Source organism: Notolepis coatsorum (genome assembly GCF_963971535.1).
Source record: "Notolepis coatsorum genome assembly, chromosome: 14".
Lineage (NCBI taxonomy): Eukaryota > Metazoa > Chordata > Actinopteri > Aulopiformes > Paralepididae > Notolepis > Notolepis coatsorum.
In genome coordinates this window covers 76,696,604-76,719,601 of record NC_140178.1, presented here as the reverse complement: position 1 = coordinate 76,719,601, position 22,998 = coordinate 76,696,604, and the positions used below count along the sequence as shown (strand labels likewise).

The window sequence follows — 22,998 nt, the reverse complement described above, 5'->3', positions numbered from 1 at the left end:
ATAATTCCGTGGGCAACGTTATATCATTTATCTAGTGTGGGTGATATGATCATTAGAGCAGTTAGTATCGAAGACGTTAACAAATAACGCTGAAACTCACCGTAGCTTCCTCGTAGCGTTGGGAGATGAGCGTGGAACAGAAATGTTTCTATTATGGGATGTCGAAATATCCGATCCATTTCCAGGTTGTATAATAGTATATACGTCCAAATCATGTTGTTTATCGAGTTATTGGTAACGGATTGCTATCCGTTGTGATCAGCTCGAGTCCTGGGACTATTAGCGAGTGATCGGACCGAATTGAAATAAGCACCAGCTTCCACTTCCTGTTTCTGCGCTGGGCGATCCGCCGATCGGCCACCAGATGGCGCTCTTGAACCGTTGTAGAGTTGAGAGGGGCTCAACAGTACATCTCATGTCTCCGGGGGAGAAATATGATTTCGATCACAGATTTTTGAAATATTGATATCAAAGACGCTGTCCAGCGTCTTCGGCAGAATGAGCATGGCGGGGAAAGACGTGTTTCAGCATTTCCGGCGATTAAAGTGTTAATAGGGAAATGCAGCTGCATGGAACCAGTAAGCAGCTGCAGTAGTATTCAGGATTCAGTAGGAAAGGGTCCACATTCAAGCCAAAATATAAATTATAATATCAATCAGCCTGCACAGAACTTAGCTGCATGGGGCCTGGAATGACAACCTATCACACACACTTCTAACTTGGATGAAGGAACTACTTCATCTGCAGTAAGGCAAGCTCAGATCATGTCTACTGATTTGAATAGTATTTATTTCACCCATTGGCCAAGCGTAAAGGGGTATTGTCATCACTCATGTCCGTGTGTGTCTGTGTGTAACCCCAATAATTCTTGGATTTCTTATCTGACTTCTTGGTCTCAAACTAGGTGGATATAGGTTGGCACACTTGTCAACTGGTGAACTGGAACCTTCAAGGTCATTGGTGAATATAGTATATTGAACCATCTCAAACCCTGCCCTCCTTTCTTGATTGCGACAGTTGTGATTTGAGGATCAAGAAAAGAGGGCGGGTTTGAGATACAGTAGTTCAATTATACACACCCTTAAGACTCCTCCGCTCTACATCTTCTGGCCATCTCAGACCCACTCCTGTCTGGGCTCCGGGGGGTCATCAAAGAGAAACAGGCAATTCTCTGTCCTTGTTCCACAATGGTGGAACAAACTTCCCACCACAGTCAGGACAGCCAAAACCTGCCCAATCTTCTGTCGTCGACTAAAAACACACTTCTTCAATCAATATATGAAATAAAAAAATAACATTTGTACTTTTACTATTATGCACTCTGCTACTAAGGAATCGACCTTGCCTATATTACTACCTACTATGCGATTATGTCTATATTACTATACACTCAAGTCTGTAGCACTCAAGTTCAACACTGTTGAACAAACTTACTTACCCTTAGCTGCCTTCCTGCTGACTTGTTGTACACAACCTGTAAGTCGCTTTGGATAAAAGTGTCAGCTAAATGACTAAATGTAAATGTAATACGTACTATAGGATTAAGGACCAAGATGGCGACGGATAAGATGTCTGACTAGGGGGACATGAGGTCTACTCAGATATACATAATGGTATCCTCCTAACTATTCATGACTGGTAGACAAGTTTGCAGGTCGACTGTGTGTGTTGCATCTTTTTAACTTTAAACTGTGTGTTATTTCCTCCTACAGAAGGATGCACCTACATTTGCATCTACACTTTTATCTTATCAGTGCTGAGTCTATCTACAGTGAAGCTGCAGACAGGTATGAAAAGATCAGATGTGTGACCAGACATTTAATGATTTTGAAGTGTTTAGTGTTAGTATTGTGGAACATCATTTTGAAGTGTTTGGTGTTTAGTGTTAGTATTGTGGAACATTATAGCCATGAGGTGGAAACAACCTGAGAAACCAATTGGTTTTTGACACTTTTGGATGTCATTTACATGGAGATCTCCACTGCTCGGGTGATTGGAGTTTGGCAATCCAACATTGAACTATGGGCCTCAGCGGCCGGGAAGGTAAAGGCCATGATCTAGCGGCGAAGCGGGGTCGGGATGTTGGTCCTGAGGGGTCCTGGGGTGGGGGGGTGGGAGGAAGTGTCTTTTGTGGTGTCTGTGATAATATAATTTGTTTTTATATTCTGTGTTTATTGCTTTTGTTATTTCTAGTTGTCTTGTCATTATGTTGCTTATTATTGTTGAAGTACTGTCCTGTGGTGTCTTGTGTATTGTATTGTGTTGTGTTTTGTTACATGTAAAAATGAAAAATGGAAAATAAAAATGTGATCACAAAAAAAATATTGCGGAACATAATTTTGAAGTGTTTAGTGTTTAGTGTCACGATTCGTCGACCTAGTCGACAAGTAAATGTCATCGATTTGCATATTCATGATCGATGCGTCGTATTGTTAAATGTGCCTTTTGCAGTGGAAATGGCAGACGTTCAAAGTCATAACATGCGCAACGTCTAATCTAACTAATGGGCAGTGAATCACGTTCAAAATAGAATTAACTTATTAGACCACTATTCGTGATTCTGCCTAGAGCCAGGACTCGACAGTCACATAACTTCCGTGTTTCGCTCCAGCTGGAAGCGAGGGGCTGAGCCTGGCTGATACCCACACTTTACAGTTTAGAAGCAGCTTGGCAGCTCTTCAGCCCTGCGTTCTATATCCTGTGATAACTCCTCTTGGGAGTTGCGCTGTTTCTATGTAAACTCTGCGAGCAACAGGTCCAATAAATGCGTCTTTAACATGCTTTATATCCTCGCCATTACTATATGCCTGTCACGGTTAAAAACCTTTTTAACTAACGTTAGCTGCTAGTGCTAACTAAGCTAAGCTAGCTCACAGGCACAGGATAAATCAGTTATATTATCGTATAGCTTATGCTCTGCTCTATTGGAACTATCCCTTTATCCAGTCTAATATTGAATAATTTTCTCCACATGCACACACCCATCCGCCTGGCCACACCCACATCCGCTCCTCTACATAAGCGGGGTCGTGGCCACACCATCAGCTCCTTCCCTGTTTTCACCACGAGAAGTGTCTGTATACACCACTTTAGTTTAGTAACAAAAGTAGTTTGTTGAAGAGAAGAGGAGCTGCGTTGACATTATATCTTTGTTTTCTCTCTCACTATTTTTCGAGGAAATACAGCGATAATGTCTTCGCCACTGGAGTGTCTAGAAGATGATGATCATTCTGACCTCCACCGGCAATTCGCATTAGGGGCACGCGTCGCTGAGCAATCCCCGCCGGCATTGTCTCCGGCTCTGCAGCTGGACACTATGCTTGGGAGGCGGTCGGCTGTGTGGGGGCTGACGGCCTCTCTGGGCGGGTGATGTTTTTTGCGACGCGGGCGCCAGGTGTGTTAGTTGTGGGGGGTCAACTGCACAGCTTTCGAAGGTCGGCTCCAGGCTAGAATCCTTTTCGCTGCCCCTTATGGAGGGGGTTCTAGTCTGATGCCTCATGATAACATTAGCTCCTCCTCAGTGAAGTCGTAGCTTTGTTTTCCTGAGACCGTGATTCCGAATCTGCGGTTCAATTCCCTGGGTCTCTGGACAAACGGATACCCTCTGCCGCCGTGCTACCCCGCTTTTCAAGATGAAAAACACCCGGCGCGAGGGAGGTGAGCTTGGTGTTTCGTTATGAGAATATCTCTGGCTTCTTCCGGTTTGACAATGGCATGTAGCGGTCACGTTGGTCACGAGCTCCGCTCCCGTTCATGTTAATTTCGCTTCAAAACCCACTTTTTACAACACTAATGTGTTTAAACCTCGACGTATATATTAACTAAGACCTTCTACTAACTATATCAACAGAAAGAATCAACATGACATCAAAGAAAGAACCTGTAAAGAGACGCGGAGCAGACAATCTAACGGGAGACCCTGCGGTGACGCGCTCCGTGAAGGATAGGGCAGTCGAGATCGAGAATAAAACAACCGACAATACCATCGCTTCCACCGCACAGACATGGAGAATACATCACCCAATTTCGAGTCTCTGACTAATCTGATAAAGAACTTGACCGACAAGGTAAAGATCTTAACCGACAAGGTTGATAATGCTGACGCCAAGGCTGGTAATATTGCTGATAGGGCTGACACTAATGCTAACGCTTTCAAGTTATCTATCGAAGCTAAATTAGAAGAATTTAAAGCAGCGGCTGCAGCACAAACCGAGCGCATTATTGCAGTTGAAAATACCGTGAGCGAATATACACTGAAATTCGATGAGGGCAACAAGGCTCTTCATGTCGAAATCGCGGAACTAGCGGAGGAGATGCAAGAGGGTGACAAGGAGCTTTTGCAGAAGATACTTGACAACAACGAGAAAACAACGGATAGGCTGCTCGAATTCGAACGTTACTCCCGTAGATTTAATATCTGTATAGTGGGATTGGATGAATCAGTCAAATGCACAGACGACTCGTTCCCGTCAGTGTTAGCTGAAATTCTATGTTCAGAGACCCTCCCTACAACACCAACAGTGGACCAACGTTACAGAGTCGGCACCCGAGACTACAGCGGCAACAAAGTGAGGGTGATCATTGCTACCCTGCGTAAAACTGAAATAAGAGACACGATCATCAGGGATGCACCTAAGAAATGGGGAAAACTGACATACAAAGGTAAACAAGTGTCGTTCTACGAAGATATGTGCAGGGAGGCTATAACTCTACGAGCCTGTTACAAGGTTGTGATGCATCAGCTCTATGAGAAAAATCTCCATCCTTTTTTTTTGATCCACTTTTTCTCCCATTTTTCCATATTTTCTCCCATCCCAATTTCGTATCATCCAATTCAACCCTCCCCTGTCACGAACGCTGTTTCTTGCCTCCCACAAGCCGGCTGCAATGTGGACTAAGTCATACATAGCACAAGTCCCCTCCGGTACTTGAGGTAACAGCAGTCGCATCTTTTCACCTGCGCAGCTCGATCTCTCAGTGTCGAGGAGTAACGCGTGGGAGGCTCACGCTGCCCCCGACACTTCCTGATTCTACTGCGCAGGCGCACCAACCGACTTGTAGGAGTCGCTTGTTCACAACGTTCGATCCCCACCCTTCAGTTTTCCCTCCCCGTAATACGGCCAATGTGTATTACTGCGGACGACCAGCCAAACTGAAAAACAATGTGGAGAGCTGGATTCGAACACGCGAATCCTAGCGTCTCCACACTGGTGGCGAGTGCCTTGCCCACTACACCACCTAGCCGCCCAGAAAAATCTCCATCCTATCCTACGTTATCCAGCGAATCTTTCCATTGCAGAGGGAAATTGAAAAAGGTTCGGGCTCCGTTCGCCTGAAGTGGCCGAAGAATACATGAAGGAAATAAATCGTGGATGACAAGTTTATTCATCTTTTTTTAATTTATGTTGGATAACTTTGCTATGGCTCGGACATCAAGAACGGCATCAAACAAGCTTTTTGACAACATTGAGGTACAAATAGTTTAATACGAAACGCTAGACACTATATTTATAGATTTATGGTTTTGTGCAGGTCATGATCTGATGTCGACATTTTGGAACATTCTGGAACATTCTGGATTTTTTTCGACCGCTCTGTGTCATATTGGAATATACTGGAATACACTGGAATGTCATAACTCTATGGCAGGAAGAATACCCTGGAACATAACATCAGTTTTACACAAGTCATGATCGGTGGCTAACTTTCTGGAATACACTGGACTTTTACAATGAAGGCCCGGGAACAATAACATCGGTATGTGACCTGCACATGAACCAGATATGGAAGATCAATAAACCTTCATAACGGATTAATGCCCACCCTTGTCGGGGGACGAACTGCATACAAGGATTTAAAAACCTCATTTTCATCTAGAGGTGTAAGCCTGGCAAAGTTATTTAAAAATTTAAGCAATTGTTCCCTAATTTTAGGGATTTCTATAATTTAGTCTAAACATCTTTCTTTCTTTATCTCTGTTTTCTGAAATGTTCCAACCTATACATGTTAGTAGAAGGTTCAAATGAGTATACTAATTGAGGCATATTTTTCATTTTATTTTATTACATTAACGGGAGAGTGGCTAGGCCACGAGTGACATTCTATTAAATTAGAATTAAAGTTTTAGATCCTATGGCAATTGGCATAGGAAAGTTAAGGATAAATGGCTCATTCTGGGCTAACCGGTGGTGTAAGGGAGGGTGGAGTTGTACGCGAAGGTGGTGTCAAAGGAACACAGCCTTGTACGGCTCTTTGAGGGAGGGGGGTTTAGGGGATTATTTGTATATATGTATGTTTTTAAGCTCAGCTCTCAACGGGACCTCAATAATTGGATATATATCCATTGTGCATTCATACTCCAGACGCATTACTAACAAGTACACAACAACATGTATAGATTATGGCTAGTTTGAATATAATGATTTGGAATACTGGGGGAATAAATAAACAACATAAACACAAAAGCGTGCTCACACTGATGAAAAACAAACAGGTTGATGTGGCTCTTCTAAGCGAAACGCACCTTTTAGTGGAAGACAAAGTAACGCTAGTGGACAACATATATCATAACATTAGCCACTCTTCCTTTGGAACGAGATCCTGTGGAGTTGCTATAGTCGCGAAACGGAAGTTGAATATTGAATTGCAGGAAGTATGGTCTGATACAGATGGTCGGATAACCATAGCTAAAATTGTATACAGGAACAGGAAAATAGCGTTGGTAGCGGCATATGCCCCAAATCTTTACGAGGCTAACTTCTACGCTACACTTACCAGAACAATGTTAAACTTTTCTGAATACTCATTTATAATTGGCGCAGATTTTAATGCCATTTGGGATCCCGGGATGGATAAATCTTATCCCACCTTTTCCAATGATCAGAAAAATTCATCTAATGCATTAAAGGATTGGTCTAAGAATACAGGTGTAAATGACCTATGACGATCACTCAACCCAACAACCCGAAAGTACTCTTGTCGATCTGCAAGACACAACACATTCTCCAGAATAGATTATGTTTTTGCATCCCCTAGACTATTTGATAACTATGACGTGGAAATGGTACCCAATGCACTGTTCAGATCACTGTTATTTACTCCTAAAAGGATCATTTGGTATACTGTCATCCCGAGCCCCAAGATGGCGATTTAACTCGATATTGCTGAAAAACAAGGAATTCATTACACAATTCAAAGAAGCTCTTGTTGAATTCATGCTGGAGAATGCGCAATCGGTACAGGACCCCAGAATATTATGGATGTCGGTAAAGGGATTTATCAAGGATTTCACCGGGGTCTTTTCCTCCAAAATACGCAAGAATCGTTGTTCAAAACTGGCAGAGCTGGAAACGCTTTACTCTACGTTATTTTCCTCTTTACAATACAACTACTCGGTTCGATTGGAATCTCAAATGAATGTGTTAAAAAAAGAGATTAATGCCATTTTAAAACAACAATCTGAAGTTCAAATACGTAGCACAAGACAACAGTATTACTTTCATGGTTCTAAACCAAGTCACCTACTAGCTATGCAGATACGAGCCAACGCAAAATTTGCAGATATCCCTACTATTAACACTTTCTTCGCCAGGCTTATGTACATCATTATACCATCCTCTGCCAGCTCTATTTGTCTATTGAGAGAAAACTGTGTTTTTTTCAATGTATATTTGGTTTATAGACTGATATAAAGAGACGCTTTAAGATGGTAATACCATATCATCACGGGATGATATAGATGGTGGTGGGAGACGGTGGTTCAGAGCGAGAATAGCAGCACACTGAGCAGCGAATGTTGACATTCCAATCTAAGACACAACAAAGATAACAGCGCGATGGAGGTTTTGACAGTAATGAAACGTTTTGAAATGTGTGAAAGGTTATTAGCAGTTGTCATGACAGTGTCGCATGACAACCAGGAGAGGGGCGGGGGCTGTCGTTGCTATGACGAAGATCTATAAGTCGAACAGTGTTTCTGGGTGTGAGGCAGACCAAAGAAACGAATCCCACAGGAGGGAAGAGACCAAGAGACTCTCTCCTCTCGGAGAGGGGGGGGGGGGAGGAAGAATGACACATCATCATTAGCTTCGGCTAACGCGAGGAGGGTTTAGGCTAAAGACCAGAATCGTTGTTCAAAACTGGCAGAGCTGGAAACGCTTTACTCTACGTTATTTTCCTCTTTACAATACAACTACTCGGTTCGATTGGAATCTCAAATTAATGTGTTAAAAAAAGAGATTAATGCCATTTTAAAACAACAATCTGAAGTTCAAATACGTAGCACAAGACAACAGTATTACTTTCATGGTTCTAAACCAAGTCACCTACTAGCTATGCAGATACGAGCCAACGCAAAATTTGCAGATATCCCTACTATTAACACTTTCTTCGCCAGGCTTATGTACATCATTATACCATCCTCTGCCAGCTCTATTTGTCTATTGAGAGAAAACTGTGTTTTTTTCAATGTATATTTGGTTTATAGACTGATATAAAGAGACGCTTTAAGAGGGTAATACCATATCATCACGGGATGATATAGATGGTGGTGGGAGACGGTGGTTCAGAGCGAGAATAGCAGCACACTGAGCAGCGAATGTTGACATTCCGATCTAAGACACAACAAAGATAACAGAGCGCGATGGAGGTTTTGACAGTAATGAAACGTTTTGAAATGTGTGAAAGGTTATTAGCAGTTGTCATGACAGCGTCGCATGACAACCAGGAGAGGGGCGGGGGCTGTCGTTGCTATGACGAAGATCTATAAGTCGAACAGTGTTTCCGGGTGTGAGGCAGACCAAAGAAACGAATCCCACAGGAGGGAAGAGACCAAGAGACTCTCTCCTCTCGGAGAGGGGGGGGGGGGGAAGAATGACACATCATCATTAGCTTCGGCTAACGCAAGGAGGGTTTAGGCTAAAGACCAGGCCTGACCACCATTGGACTGAATAGCAGGAGGACGATAGACTGAACACACCGAAAGATCATTAGAATAGACTTTTCAAGGACAATACAATCTGTAACTGAGGGGTTACAAAACCCTGACTGTATTAAAGATTGTGATAGATTAAACCACTGCTAGTTATGTACTTAGTATTACTGGCCAGACAGTACATCTAAATATGGCAGACACTCATAATAACACGGCACTGACAAAGAAATATCATTGAGGGTATTTATTATTATGCAGTAAATGTACAGATATGAGAATTAGGGTCGCGCTTGTATGGCGAAGAATATGCATAAGTCAGTCAGTAGCAGAAGTCAGTGGGAATAGAATAATTCCTACGATGGGGTACTAGGCTAACGCCGCCTGGCGTAGGATGGCAATTAGAGGGGGAAACGCTGGTACCGCTGGAGACAATGGGGTTCCTCCCAAAGTTGTAAGCTCTGGAGGAGAGAGGAATGTTCGGATACTCAGTCTGATCAATTGAAGAAGAAGGGGGTTCACGTACAGAATCCAGTCCTTGTAATCCAACGCTCAGCATCAAAGCAATAACTGTAATCCAATTGCACGATAGCAATGATGATAGCCAGCTAGCCTCGGTCCATGAGGCCAGCCCGAATGTAGATCCTCAAGGTGGTTAAATCCAAACGACAGTGGAGATTAACGATGCTCTTCTCCAAGGGTACGTTCCACAATCACTATAATCCAACCAATACTGGTTCTGCAATCGCCGCCGTCGGTTCCAATGTGCACATGTCCAGTAGGTTCTCCGACTAGGCCTCCTCGTGTGCTGGCACCAATGTATTTAGTCCACGCACCCTGGCTAAGGTCCACTAGCTAAACGAACGAACTGCTGGGTAATGCTGCACACGAACGAACTGCTGTTGGCACGATACACAATAATTAACGACTCTTTACTTCACATTAAGCTAAGTCGAACTTGACATTACTGCATTAAATCTGACACTTTTACTATTCACTTCGCACGTGGTTCTCAACGCTCTGTTAGACGAACTGCTTCTCACTACTTAACTGGATGAACGAACAGCTACTGTTCGCACCTGCCGCCATATATATACTTAAGTGGCTATCTAGTACCGAACCTCAGTTCTCGTCTCGAATCAATGCGCCGTCTCCGGGCATGTTGTGACATGCCCGGACTCGCCTTTGAACCTGACTGTGGGGGCTTGCGGTCTGGCGCCGATAGCGTTATCCAATAAGGAAAGCGAATATTACTAGGATTCAAACGCAGGCTTAAAGGGATATAACGTGTATATATAAATAATATACAAGGTATATAAAACAATAAATGTAGATTCTCAGCTTTAATCTGGCCCTTCACAACACAATCTGTTAACATCTGAGCTGAGGTTTCTGTTTATGTAAATAAACACTGCTTCTCCTTGTAAGGTATGACGTTGTCGAAGTGTCGAATTCTTACGAAGGTGGAGAATTATTATGGTTTGCGGATCACACTAACGGGGAGAGATAAGGATTTTATCAGCCAGTATAGGAGACGTCAGGACCATTAAAATTACACAACGCAGAGGAATTGGATGGAGAGAGGATAATACAAGAAGACGTGATACTGGCCAGATTGATCAGAATCTAACACTATGGAGAAGTTCCCCTTCTTTGCAGGGCTATAACTTTTTAAATTGTATTGCTAAATTGACATTACTATGGCCCATTCAACATCAAGTATCTATTGTTCAGGGTGTAGCAACGTTATACTTTTTCATTCACATATTCATACTAAAATACGGTCTAAAGTATAAGTATGTTTTTATCGTTTTCTGCAGCTTTCTGCAGAACGTGATTTATAGCCCTTGTATACAGTTTGATAGCGATCTGCGCAAGATAAAAAAATTCAAATGGACGTGCTTCTAGAAGTTACTACTTATCCCACCTATAGCGATGCTGTCCCTGGATGCGATGAAAGCCTTTGATAGGTTGGAATGGTCTTATTTATGGGCAGTACTAGAAAGGATGGGGTTATGAAAAGGATTCATTGATATGATAAAAGTATTATACAAAGACCCATCGGCCATGATTACAACAGGTATAATCACCTCCGAAATCTTTCCGGTATCGCGCTCTTCCAGACAGGGTTGCCCTCTTAGCCCCGGACTATTCGCTTTATCATTAGAGCCTTTAGCACAATATATAAGACAATCCCAATCCGAACCAATCGCAATTAAGGGCACACAACATCATATTAGTTTATATGCGGACGACGTAATATTGTTCATGCAAAACCCTAACACCTCAATGCCTCATCTTCTCAAGTTGATTGATGACTTTGGCAATCTATCGGGATTTAGGATAAATTGGCCAAAATCGGCCTTCCTTCCACTTAATGCCCCTGCAAAGAATATACTCCTTCCAGAAAAAATACCAATGGTTAAACACTTCAGATGTTTAGGAGTTGAGGTATTCCCTACTATAAGCCAAACGGTGAAGTACAATTACACAAAATTCCAAGATAAGATCAAATACGACTTTGACAGGTGGTCCAAACTTAAAAACTCAGTACAGGCACGAGTATCAATAGTTAAGATGGATGTTTTACCTAGAATCAACTTCATTAGCTCAATGTTACCGTTACCCCCTCCTGATGGTTACTGAAAAAAAGTTACACTCCACTGCATATACATTTATTTGGAATAACAAACCTCCATGAATAAAAAGATCCACTGCACAGAGAAACACAGCCGATGGAGGTTTGGCATTTCCAGACTTTTACCACTATTTTAAAGCGTACTCTTTAAGACCACTGACAACCTGGTTTGACTCCCAAGCATCTGTATCCTGGAGAAACTATAGTAGCACCACATAGACTGCAGGACATAGTATACACCATATTATCAATTAAGCAATGCGAATAGAAATGTGGCCCCCTTATTACACGTGATCCGGATATGGCGTGAAACACAAAAAAAATATTCTAACCAACATAAATGGCATAGCCATACTCCCCTATTCAATAACAATCAGGGAACAAACTTAACTTTTTGGTAGATTTTGGTAGATTTTTAAAAGTACCAGCCGGGCAGATTTTTTACTAGCCAAAAATTATAAATAGCTTTTTAGTATATCGCCATGTGTTATTATTACATATAATACTCTCATATGCTATTTTCAATTAATATAATAAACACCATACGGAATATTAGCATAATTTTGAGTGGACTGAAGGAATGAGTCAGCGTTAAAGGGGAACTATTTTACTATTCCTAGCACTATTTGGGCAACTTTACACAATTCCTGTGAGTCTATTGAAGACATCTGTATGGTTTTTTTCAAAGAAATGCATTGGTTTATATTTCTAATCAAGTACTCAAAACCATCATTTTTCAGCCTCAAGAAATCAGGCTGTTAGCACTTTGAGTGACAGTCAGTCCACAGAGAGAGAGAGAGAGAGAGAGAGAGAGAGAGAGAGAGAGAGAGAGAGAGAGAGAGAGAGAGAGAGAGAGAGAGAGAGAGAGAGAGAGAGAGAGAGAGAGAGAGAGAGAGAGAGAGAAATGTAAACACTCTGCGTGTCCTCCCGGGAGAGGGAGCCGGGAGGACACGCAGAGTGTTTACAGTTCTCTCTCTCGGTTCGGGAGCATGAGCTGTGGCGCAGCGCGGTGGTGGACTTCCTCGAGAGGGAGAGGGAGCCGGGAGGACACGCAGAGTGTTTACAGTTCTCTCTCTCTCGGTTCGAGAGCATGAGCTGTGGCGCAGCGCGGTGGTGGACTTCCTCGAGAGGGAGAAGGAGAGTGTTTACAGTTCTCTCGCTCTCGCTCGGCTGGCAGCTAGAGGGGGGCGGGTGTTATTATGCAAATACGCACCACCTGACGTTCCGAATACGCTAATTTTCAGATGACTCACTTGAGGGAGGGACATTATTGTGAGAGGAGAATTGGAAGAATGCGCCAAATCGAGAATTAGAGACATAGATCCTATTACTATAAGTCCACATAGCTAGAAAATAACCCTAAACACTGGAAAAGGTCATTTATAAGATAGTTCCCCTTTAATAGTTTTAAATGCAAATAATTTATTGAAACATAGAAGTGGGGTCGGGACACACACACACTGTGTTTCAACTCACCACCCCCGCATCATATTGTAGTCTGTCTTCAAACTTCCACTCCTCTCAAAAAATGTTATATTTGAATATCAACATTATCTGTCCATCCTCAGTAATCCTCAGTTTACTATAATATACTCCTGTCCTGAGTCCTGACTAGTGACTCCGTCGTCTTTCCAAACGCACGCACACACACACAGGGAAGGGGAGAGTGCCCCCCCCCCATTTCCCTTTCCTCAGTGCTGTTTACTGTGGCTCTGCCTCGTCTGATCATCAGGATTAGCTTGTTAGCTGACGTTAACGTTGTAGTGATTGGTACATAAACGTTAATTTCGAGCGATGTGGGCATAAAGGAATGGCGACGGTGCAAAGCATGTAGATGCTTTGGACTCGTTGTGAGAAGAAAAAAAACATCACAGACTTATTTCGCGCCTGTAGGCGCACTGCTGTGTTAACGCTGCTCTGTTTACAACGCTGCTCTGTTTTCAAGAAACAACACGGACTGGGCGGATATCATATGACTCGCGGAGTTGCTAGAGGGTTTTCAAAATAAGAGTATCATATGAACCTGAACGTTGCTAGCTGCCGGAGCCCAGATATTATGACTGGATCTGCGCTTGGGGCAGCAATGAGACCCGCACAGGATTTTCAAAATAAGAGTATCGATATGAATTACACGCCAGCTGGCGGGCAGACTATTATTTTTAGACGCCAGACGGTAAATCTACACGCATTTGGCGATGGGCGCCCAGTTATTTTGTTCCCTGATAACAATGCACTCCTTATTGGAAAACAACCTATAAGATACCCCAAATGGGAAAAGCAGGGCATACACACATTGGGAGATGTTTTCAACAAACAGGGTTTTTGTAGCCATCAAGATATACATAAAAAATGTAACCTCATCAGTTCCACATATTATTTTTACGCACAGTTATTGGATTGTTTGAAGGCTCATGGAGTCCCATTAAAGATACCAATTGAGCACCACAGATATCACAAATTCTTCTATGAAAGAGAGACATCGAGAGGCTTCGTATCTGATTTTTATCATCACTTACTAACGTCTTCGTATGGAATCCTCCCCCTAGAGTCTGGAGGAGGGATATACCAGACTTGGAAATAGATTTTGATTGGCAAGAAGTCTGGGCAAACGTTCGAATTGTGTCACGTAACCCGGACCATCAACAAATGAATCTTAATTATATTCATAGGACATACCTGACTCCTATAAGATTGAACAGAATGGGACTTAAACAAGATTCCCTATGTTCCTTATGTACAAATGGAGATGAGGGTACATTTATGCACATGTATTGGGCTTGCCCACTGGTTAAGATATTCTGGGAAGAAGTGTCCCAGCAATTATCAGAATTCTTATTTCTGAACATACCTGTACATCCCTCTGTATTGCTGTTGAATGATGTTTTTCAGTTTGCAGCCCCTATACAGAGATGCATCCAGCTGCAGAACCACAGAACCACCACAGCAGCAGCGGGCTGAGGCCCCGCGGGCTGAGACCCCTCGCTTCTATTGGCTGATTTGGGTCACGTGATTTGGGTCACGTGACCGTCCCACCCAATGGCTGAGGCCCTGCGGGCTGAGACCCCTCGCTTCCATTGGCTGATTTGGGTCACGTGATTTGGGTCACGTGACCGTCCCACCCAATGGCTGAGGACCCGCAGGCTGACGACGCTCGCTTCCATTGGCTGATTTGGGTCACGTGATTTGGGTCACGTGACCGTCCCACCCAATGGCTGAGGACCCGCAGGCTGACGACGCTCGCTTCCATTGGCTGATTTGGGTCACGTGATTTGGGTCTAACCAAAACACTGAACAGATGTAAACAAAATGGGGGCATCTTTGGACACCCCTGCGGCGTGTCCTTTGTGTAGTTATGCATATCGGGACCCGATCACGTTGAAGTGCAAGCATCGTTTCTGCAAGCGCTGTATTGGAGACTTGTGGAGTGACTCCACGACCGGTCCGTATTATTGTCCCGAGTGGCGGTGCAACACCTCGTACAAGACGCTGCCCTTTGAGCAGAACTCAACGCGGCCGTCCGCGTCTGGACGAGTGCGCCCTCACTGCACCGCAGGTATGTCAGAACTTCAATTGGTCATTCAAAACTAAATTAAAAGATAAACATGTTTACCACATGCCCCCCCACCCACCCAACATCCTCCAATGTACAGTTTCCCTATCCCACCTACCCAACCTCCTCCAATGTACAGTTTCTTTCCCCTCAAATGTATACTCTCTTTTTTAGACCATTTTTGTATCACAAACAGTACTGTATTTGTAGATCTGGTATGTCATAAATGTATAGATGTAGCAGTACTGTCTATCTGTATGTCATGTATGTCATATGATGAATTGAAAATGGGGGACCCTGATGTAAACAAGACGAAAGTTTTTCTCTGGTCTGCATCCCCTTAACAATTGTGTATTGAGCTGTACTGTACTGTACCCATTGATTGATTGAAAAGTTTATTAACAGATTGCAGAATGGGTACAGTACAGTACAGCTCAACAATACATAATTGTTAAGGGGATGCAGACCAGAGAAAGACTTTCGTCTTGTATCAGGGTCCCCCATTTTCAATTAATCATAACATATATGACACACACGACATACAGATAGACAGTACTGCTACATCTATACATTTATGACATACCAGATTTGCAAATACAGTACTGTTTGTGCTACAAAAAGTGTCCAGAAAAAGAGTGTATATACATTTGACGTAGAAACTGTACATTGGAGGAGGTTGGGTAGGTGGGGGTGGGTGGGTGGGTGGGGGGCTGTACATTGGAGGTGGGGACACACACACTGTACATTGGAATACTGACAAAGCCATACTTGGTCATTTACTGTACAACTGGGTTAGGACATTTGTAGGGGCCAGTTTCGAATTGCAGTCTCCCGTAGGTGTTCTTTGAGTGTTTTTGAAAGTGGATAGTGATTCACATTCCTTTACAGCTTTGGGTAGGGCGTTCCACATTGATGTGGCATAATTGCGAAACGTGTTTAGTCCCTTGTTTAGTTTAAAAAAATGTCAATTAATCAATCAATTGTGATTTTAAAGACATGATTTTCACATTCCGTTGTCGCTTGAAGGCCAATCCAGTGAGGGTGAAGTCGACGTTGTCGGCAACATAGTAGGGATGAGTTCCTTCACCAGTCGCCTCCTCGGGAAGAGAAAGGCCAGTACACCTGCACCAGAGCTGCAGCCTGACAGCAAGAGAGCAGCCCCCTCTGGCTCCCAGGAGCTCTCCAGTGAGATCCCCACCGCTTTCTTGTCCATCCAACCTAGTGGCTCATCTGCTGCGGAGCCAACAGAGACGGAGGGGGAGGAGAGACCAGAATCTCTACAATCTGATGGAGACATTGTCTTATCTAGTGACTCGTCCTCCTCTGGCAGCGACGTGACCCTGACCAGCTTTACGACACCTCAAGAAGTCCCAGTCTCTCCGCAGGACGAGCCCAGATCAGAAGAAGTTCTACCGCTGGATGAGTCAGAAGAAGACCTGCCACTGGATGAATCTGACGGCTCCAGTGAAGTGGATAACTGTGCTGCTGCTGCTCCAGTGACCCTGGGGGAAAACACGGCTGTAAAAGGCAGGACTCGTATTTTGCGTGTCTTTGGCGCGTCACCTACTGGAAGAGAGAGGTCTCCCTTGGTCTCCCACGCGAGTTGGCCTCCACCAGTGCTCACCAAGAGTCCTGTAGCCACCACCCCACCACCCCTCCTAAGCGAATTACACTTTCACCCAGGCCCGAGAGCGTCGCCAGCACAGGCCCCTGCCCTGCCATTACTGCCAGAGCGCCGTAAAGGTTAGGGCCGTAAAGACCTGCCTGGTGTGTGGAGCCTCCATGTGCACCTGCGTCCCCACCTGGACTCCCCGGTGTTCCAGAACCACGCCCTGGTGCCTCCCGTGGAGGACATCTCCCTGTGGCGGTGCCAGGAGCACCAGGAGATGAACCGCATCTACTGCCGCCAGTGCGCCCTGTGCGTGTGCACCGTGTGCACTGTGATTGGCTCCCACCGGGGCCACACCTGCATCAGCATCAGGCAGGCTGAGAGAGAACTGAGGGTGAGAGTTTGATAGTGGAAAATTACAGCAATATTAAAGGTGCTGTAAGTGGTATTTTCTTATTTAAAATAAGTGCTCTACATGTTTAAATAATAGCTCTACATTCTGACAGCCATCACTGATATAGTGTGTCAGTAACATGGGTCTCCCAGTCCCTCCGCTCTGCAGTAAACAGAACATACATTTTCTGGTATCCCGTTCCCACTTCATCCAATCAGGAGAGAGAACTTTACTCCACACTGCAAAAATGGGCTGACAAAAATAAGAAATAAAAACAAATGTGTGCTTGAAACAAGTAAAATAATCTGCCAGCTAATTTGGCTTGGAAAGATTTCTTGAAATAAGTACAAATATCTAGGGTTCTCTCCTGACTCGATAAAGTGGGAACGGGATACTAGAAAATGTATGTTCTGTTTACTGCAGAGTGGAGCGACTGGGAGACCCATGTTACTGACCACACACTATATCAGTGATGGCTGTCAGAATGTACCGGTAGAGCTATTATTTAAACATGTAGAGCACTTATTTTAAATAAGAAAATACCACTTACAGCACCTTTAATATTTCAGTGATGGCTGTTGGAATGTAGAGCTATTTAACACTTCTTTTAAACAAAGAATACCACTGACCGCACCTTTAAGACAGCCTTTAGCGGAGTTGTAATTACACAGTTCTCGTCTGTCGTTAGGCACAGTAAACTAACACAGTAAACTAACTTCAGAAGTAGGGCTGCATGATATGGATTTTATTAAATTTTTTACAGATAATGAAACTGCAATATGATTCAAGATATTAGTGGGAATGTTAATTTTCATAATTAACATTGTGAAATGAATCCTTTCATTTTAAGTTTAAAAAAATTATTAAAATTATGTGATTTTTCTGTACCAAACAAAAAAAATCTTTACATCTGTAGATCATGATTTGTTCTGTGGCCAGATCATGTTTGCAGCACCACAATACTAGACATACTGCAGTGCAGTCGTCATTTAGAATGGTATTTTTGACACATTTCACCTTTATCAAATACCGCAGCCTCCTGCGATTTGCAAATTTTTTATTGTGTAGCCCTACTGTGGGTCAAAGTTGACATAGGTGTGAATCAGTGGAGGTTTCTCTATGACAACACGTGAAACACAAATTCACTCATAATTCATAATTATTATTAATTTACATATACCTATATATATATATATAATTTTTTTATTATTATTATATATTTTTTTATTATAAATGTTTTCCTCTGTAAAAAAATGCCAGTGAATAATTTTTTCTTCAAAAATTGCCAAAATTGCCAGCTCTGAGCAGGCCTGCACTGCAGTATTGCCTGCAGTAATTATTCGTGCAGAATACTGCACAGGTTGAACCATTGTTAAATAAATAATAGCCAATCAAAATAGGCTATTAATGTCATCGCACGGTCTGTGCAGGTAAACTCTTGCCATTGAATGGAGGATTTAATGATTGACAGCCCTTGACATCCAATACACGGAGGTTGAATGATTGGCAGCCTTGCAAATCCAATCAGAGTATGGCTCCTACGTCTGCAGCTCTGTAGCTACACGGCTGTTTCTCCCCTCGCGGGATTGATTGATTGAACATTTTATTAACAGAGCACAGAGCAGCCACGTTCGAAACCTCTATATTAGTGTATTTAACATTTAGCACTTTAATAGCAACTTATTTTTCGCGGCGGGACATCTACTGAGGACCAGCACAACACACCTGTGGATATTATGATTTAACAAGTCTATCTGTCCAGGAGGATGACAACATTATTGCAGGTATAAGCAGGCAGCCTAGCAGTTTCTAGCTTGGACTACTAACGTTATCACGCTAGCTTGGATGCTAACTAACGTAATTAAGCTGGCCATGGTTCATGGTGAGCTGTTTGTGTTATAACGAGACAGCAAATTAATGAATGAATGAAAACTTTATTTGGGTGAATCGCTTGGGTGACTGTCTGAGTGACCACCTGGCGGGAGTCGGAGTCCCGAAAATGGAACGTGTGTCACGCATCAACAGAATAGTGGATTTCGACAGCATCCTCACGCAAATGAAGGATCGATTAGATCACAAAATACTGCTGTTTGCAACGACAGAGGAGGTCATTGAACGTTTCATCAGAAAAGAGCGAAGGATGGATTTCATTTACAAGGAGCGACAGGGACTCTATTTCCTCCTAAGAAGTAACATCGTCAATGGTGAGTGAAATTCTTTTTTTTAATATTTAGTAGCTGTGTAGATAACATGGAAGGATAAGATCAAGAATGAGGAGGTACTGAGAAGAGCGGATATGCAAGGAGGACAGCTGCTGGAGAGGTTGAAAAAGAGAAAGATGGAGTTGTGCGGGCATGTTCTGAGAGGATCCAGCGGGGAGATGTTCAAGAAGGTGGTGATGGGGAAGGTGGATGGAAAGAGAGGAAGTGGAAGACCAAGAAGAGGCTGGGTAGACGATGTCTGTGATTGGAGTGGAGTGAGAGGCGGAGTCACGGAGTTGGAGAGAAGACGTGGGGACAGAATGGGTTGGAGAGTGATAGGCAACCTTCGGAACGAAGAAGCCACCTAATGATGATGATGTGTGGGGCGGGTCTGTGTTGATTATGATTATACAGCCTGGTCCTACAGCACTCTACTAATCTCCCTCTCCTCTCCTCTCCTCTCCTCTCCTCTCCTCTCCTCTCCTCTCCTCTCCTCTCCTCTCCTCTCCTCTCCTCTCCTCTCCTCTCCTCTCCTCTCCTCTCCTCTCCTCTCCCTCTTCTCTCCTCTCCTCTCCTCTCCTCAGAGTTTCCAACGCTATAGGTCTATATGACAGGCGTTGTACTCTTAAACAGTAATGTATATTTGTAGATCTGGTATGTCATAAATGTCTGGATGTAGCAGTACTGTCTATATCTCTGTATGTCATATATAGATGTAGCAGTACTGTCTATCTGTATGTCATGTTATGATGAATTGAAAATGGGGGACCCTGATGTAAACAAGACGAATGTCTTTCTCTGGTCTGCATCCCCTTAACAATTGTGTGTATTGAGCCGTACTGTATTGTACCCATTCTGCAATCTGTTAAATAAAGTTTTCATTCATTCATTGTCCTTGTGTTACATAAAACCCATCTGTGGCCTCGTGCCAAGGTGGTAAATACATGTTAAGATATTCCAATGTACAGTTTTGCATACCATTGACTCAGAATGGACTGTTTTATTGAAATCGTCACAGCAGTATAGTTTGTTTATACTTCAGAAGTATGATATTTAAACATGGTCCCCAAAATGAATGGAAGCGAATGAGGAGCCTGACACCTGGGAGGAATGGGGGTGTTGCAGCGTTGGGGATGTTTAAAAAATATAATTTAATATATAATATAATATAATAATTTGTGCTTCACCTAAAAATTTGGTCAGCATTCTCCACTGGTGTGAATATAGCCCTATAAGTGGAGCAGAGAAGAAAGATAAAGCAAACGTGTGATTGGGTTTGTTTTTAATTCAGTTCTCTGCACGTTTGTCTCCAGGCGAGCCTGAAAGAAGCTGCAAGGAACTGAACAATCACTGATTCACAGAGTGGCAGACCTCACCCAAAAGAAACAGGCTATCCAGGTAAGAGAGGCGACAAGATGTAAAGGAAGGTATCCTGGTTGGTTATTATAGCTCTGGAAAGGCACAAGATTTTGCCAGATTTTGTTTCAGGTTCCAGCCCTTAAAACAATTGGCTGTGTTGGTTTGGGGTGTGTGTGTGTCCATCCCTCCCTCCCTCTCCAGGAGGTGCTGGGGGAGGTGCAGGCAGGAGTGCGGCAGCAGTACGCAGCCATGCGGGAGGCCCTGGAGCAGGAGGAGCAGACGACTCTACAGTGTGACCCAGGAGGAAACCAAGGCCGTGGGAGGTCTGGAGGACCAGCTCTGCCAGCTCCGGGACTCCCTCAACTCCATCCAGCATGGCCTCCACACTCTGGAGGGCCTTGCTGATGCCAAGGGAGACCAGTGGGTCCAGGAGCAGGCCTTCCTCATGGTAAGAATCAGAGTGACTAGAAACAGCATTGACTGTTTGCAGTGTTAATTTTGTCAACGAATTTGATGACGAAAGATCTTCGTCAACGAAGCTTTTTCCCACGACGACAACGAGACGTGACGTCACGTTATTGAACACCATGTGATGCCAACGTCACTAAATTATTAATTAAATATCGTTGACCACAACTGAGGACACAAAAATGTAGTTTACAAAAACCATGACGAATTCTCTCTTAATTTATGTTGACTAAAACAAGATGAGACAAATTATAACTTTTAGAATAATTCACGTTATTATTTCAGCATTTCCCATTTCCGTTTCCGGGTTAAGCGTTTATGGCTAAAAGCCAAGCTACATACGTGAGGCTAAAAACCGCGTCCCAGGTGTCTCGTGACTACAGCTTATACCAGTAACCATGAACGGAATCTGCTACTCTCTCAACACTCCTGCGGTAGCCGAACAGTTCTACCAAAAGAACATAGCATTTAAGACGACAGAGGCTGAGAGGATGGCTAGGCTAATAGCCTGGGAGTCGGGACCTATATCCCAGACACAGACTTGCTCTCTTTCATCTGTGTACACCCACTACTATCAACATTACACATGGATACAACAAGGACAAGACCACGTTCACTTAAAAAGGTATGAAAACAAAAGAAACAGACGAGTACTAACACTGAGATTGACCCTGCTATAAGTTATGAATCCCTTTAGCGCTTGAAGTGCACTAAAACGTCGTAATTACTTTTTATTTTTCATATGATGTTGGGTACATGCTCAGTAGAGTTAGAACGCTCCCAGTCTTAGGGGCTGTGATATTTTGTTACCACACTTTATGCACATAGAAGTGCGGTGGCAGGTTCGCTAAGCTAATGTTGTTAGCCGAATGCTCTGATGGGGGCCACCATTTTAAGTTTAAAGTGACGTCAGCGATCTACGGTACGACTCAAGGGACAAAATGGAATGTGTGTGTGACGTGTGTGAAATTTGTACAGTAGGTCCCAGTGAGAATTGCAATCAGTGTGTACTGTGGAGGAAGGCTCTGTACTCCGATGGAGGCTCCCTCACATGGAAGAAGGAGTCCGAACTCACAGAAGGCCCGAATAGGCGCTTGGTGAGGAGGAGCCCTGACCACCCCCCTGAAACAGATCCATCACATGGACCTGAACAGCACACGGAAGTCCTACCAACAGAGACGCGCACGGTGACGTACTCTATGGCGGGGGAATTCCTGCGGTGCACACGCCCAATATACCAGGCTGTGGCTAATGTTCCTTTGTTGGTTAAAAAAAAAAAAAAAAAAAAAGCAATTTAAATCAGAATATGTTCCATTCCTCTGACTATTTCTGAATCTATTGACCATTTCAAGGAATGTTTGGTTACTATTGGGCTTCTAGCCTTCTACTGAACTTATTGTGAATCAGCTGATAGGGTTTTGGCTAGATTATACTTAATAAATAGAATTGCATTATTTACAATATAAAAATATAAAATGCCTTTTTTTCATTAGCGAAAACTAGACAAAAATCATCAGTTTTCTGCGACTAAATCTAGACAAAAACAAAAAAGACAAAATCGAGACTAACACTGACTAAGACTAAAATGCTCAGACATTTAGTTGACTAAAACTGACTAAACGAAAAATAAATGCAGATGACTAAATATGATGAAAACGAAAAAGGAGCACTTGACACATGACTAAGACTAAAACTAAAATAAAAATAGCTGCCAAAATTAACACTAACTGTTTGTTAACAGGACATAAGATGGACTCATCATATCTGATAACGTTGTTTTTCTTCAAACCTCTCTCACAACAGGAATACATCAGTGTTGTCGGGTGTCATCAGTGTTGTCGGGTGTCATC

The 22,998-nt window shown here is 43.3% G+C and overlaps 1 protein-coding gene and 1 pseudogene across 2 annotated transcripts in view; one reads left to right on the top strand and one right to left on the bottom strand.

The window, feature by feature from the left end:
• pitpnc1a (phosphatidylinositol transfer protein cytoplasmic 1a) overlaps positions 1–22,998 on the bottom strand; it is a gene marked incomplete at both ends in the record, with an annotated part of 359,160 nt that overhangs the window by 249,011 nt on the left and 87,151 nt on the right. The window lies entirely within an intron of this gene.
• Positions 14,874–22,998, top strand: part of LOC311239845 — a 48,990-nt pseudogene continuing 40,865 nt past the window's right edge. Inside the window, exons 1-4 of the transcript in view lie at positions 14,874–15,120; positions 16,144–16,637; positions 16,801–17,120; positions 20,882–21,128. The product of the transcript in view is annotated as an uncharacterized misc_RNA (transcript). The remainder of the gene's footprint in view (positions 15,121–16,143; positions 16,638–16,800; positions 17,121–20,881; positions 21,129–22,998) is intronic.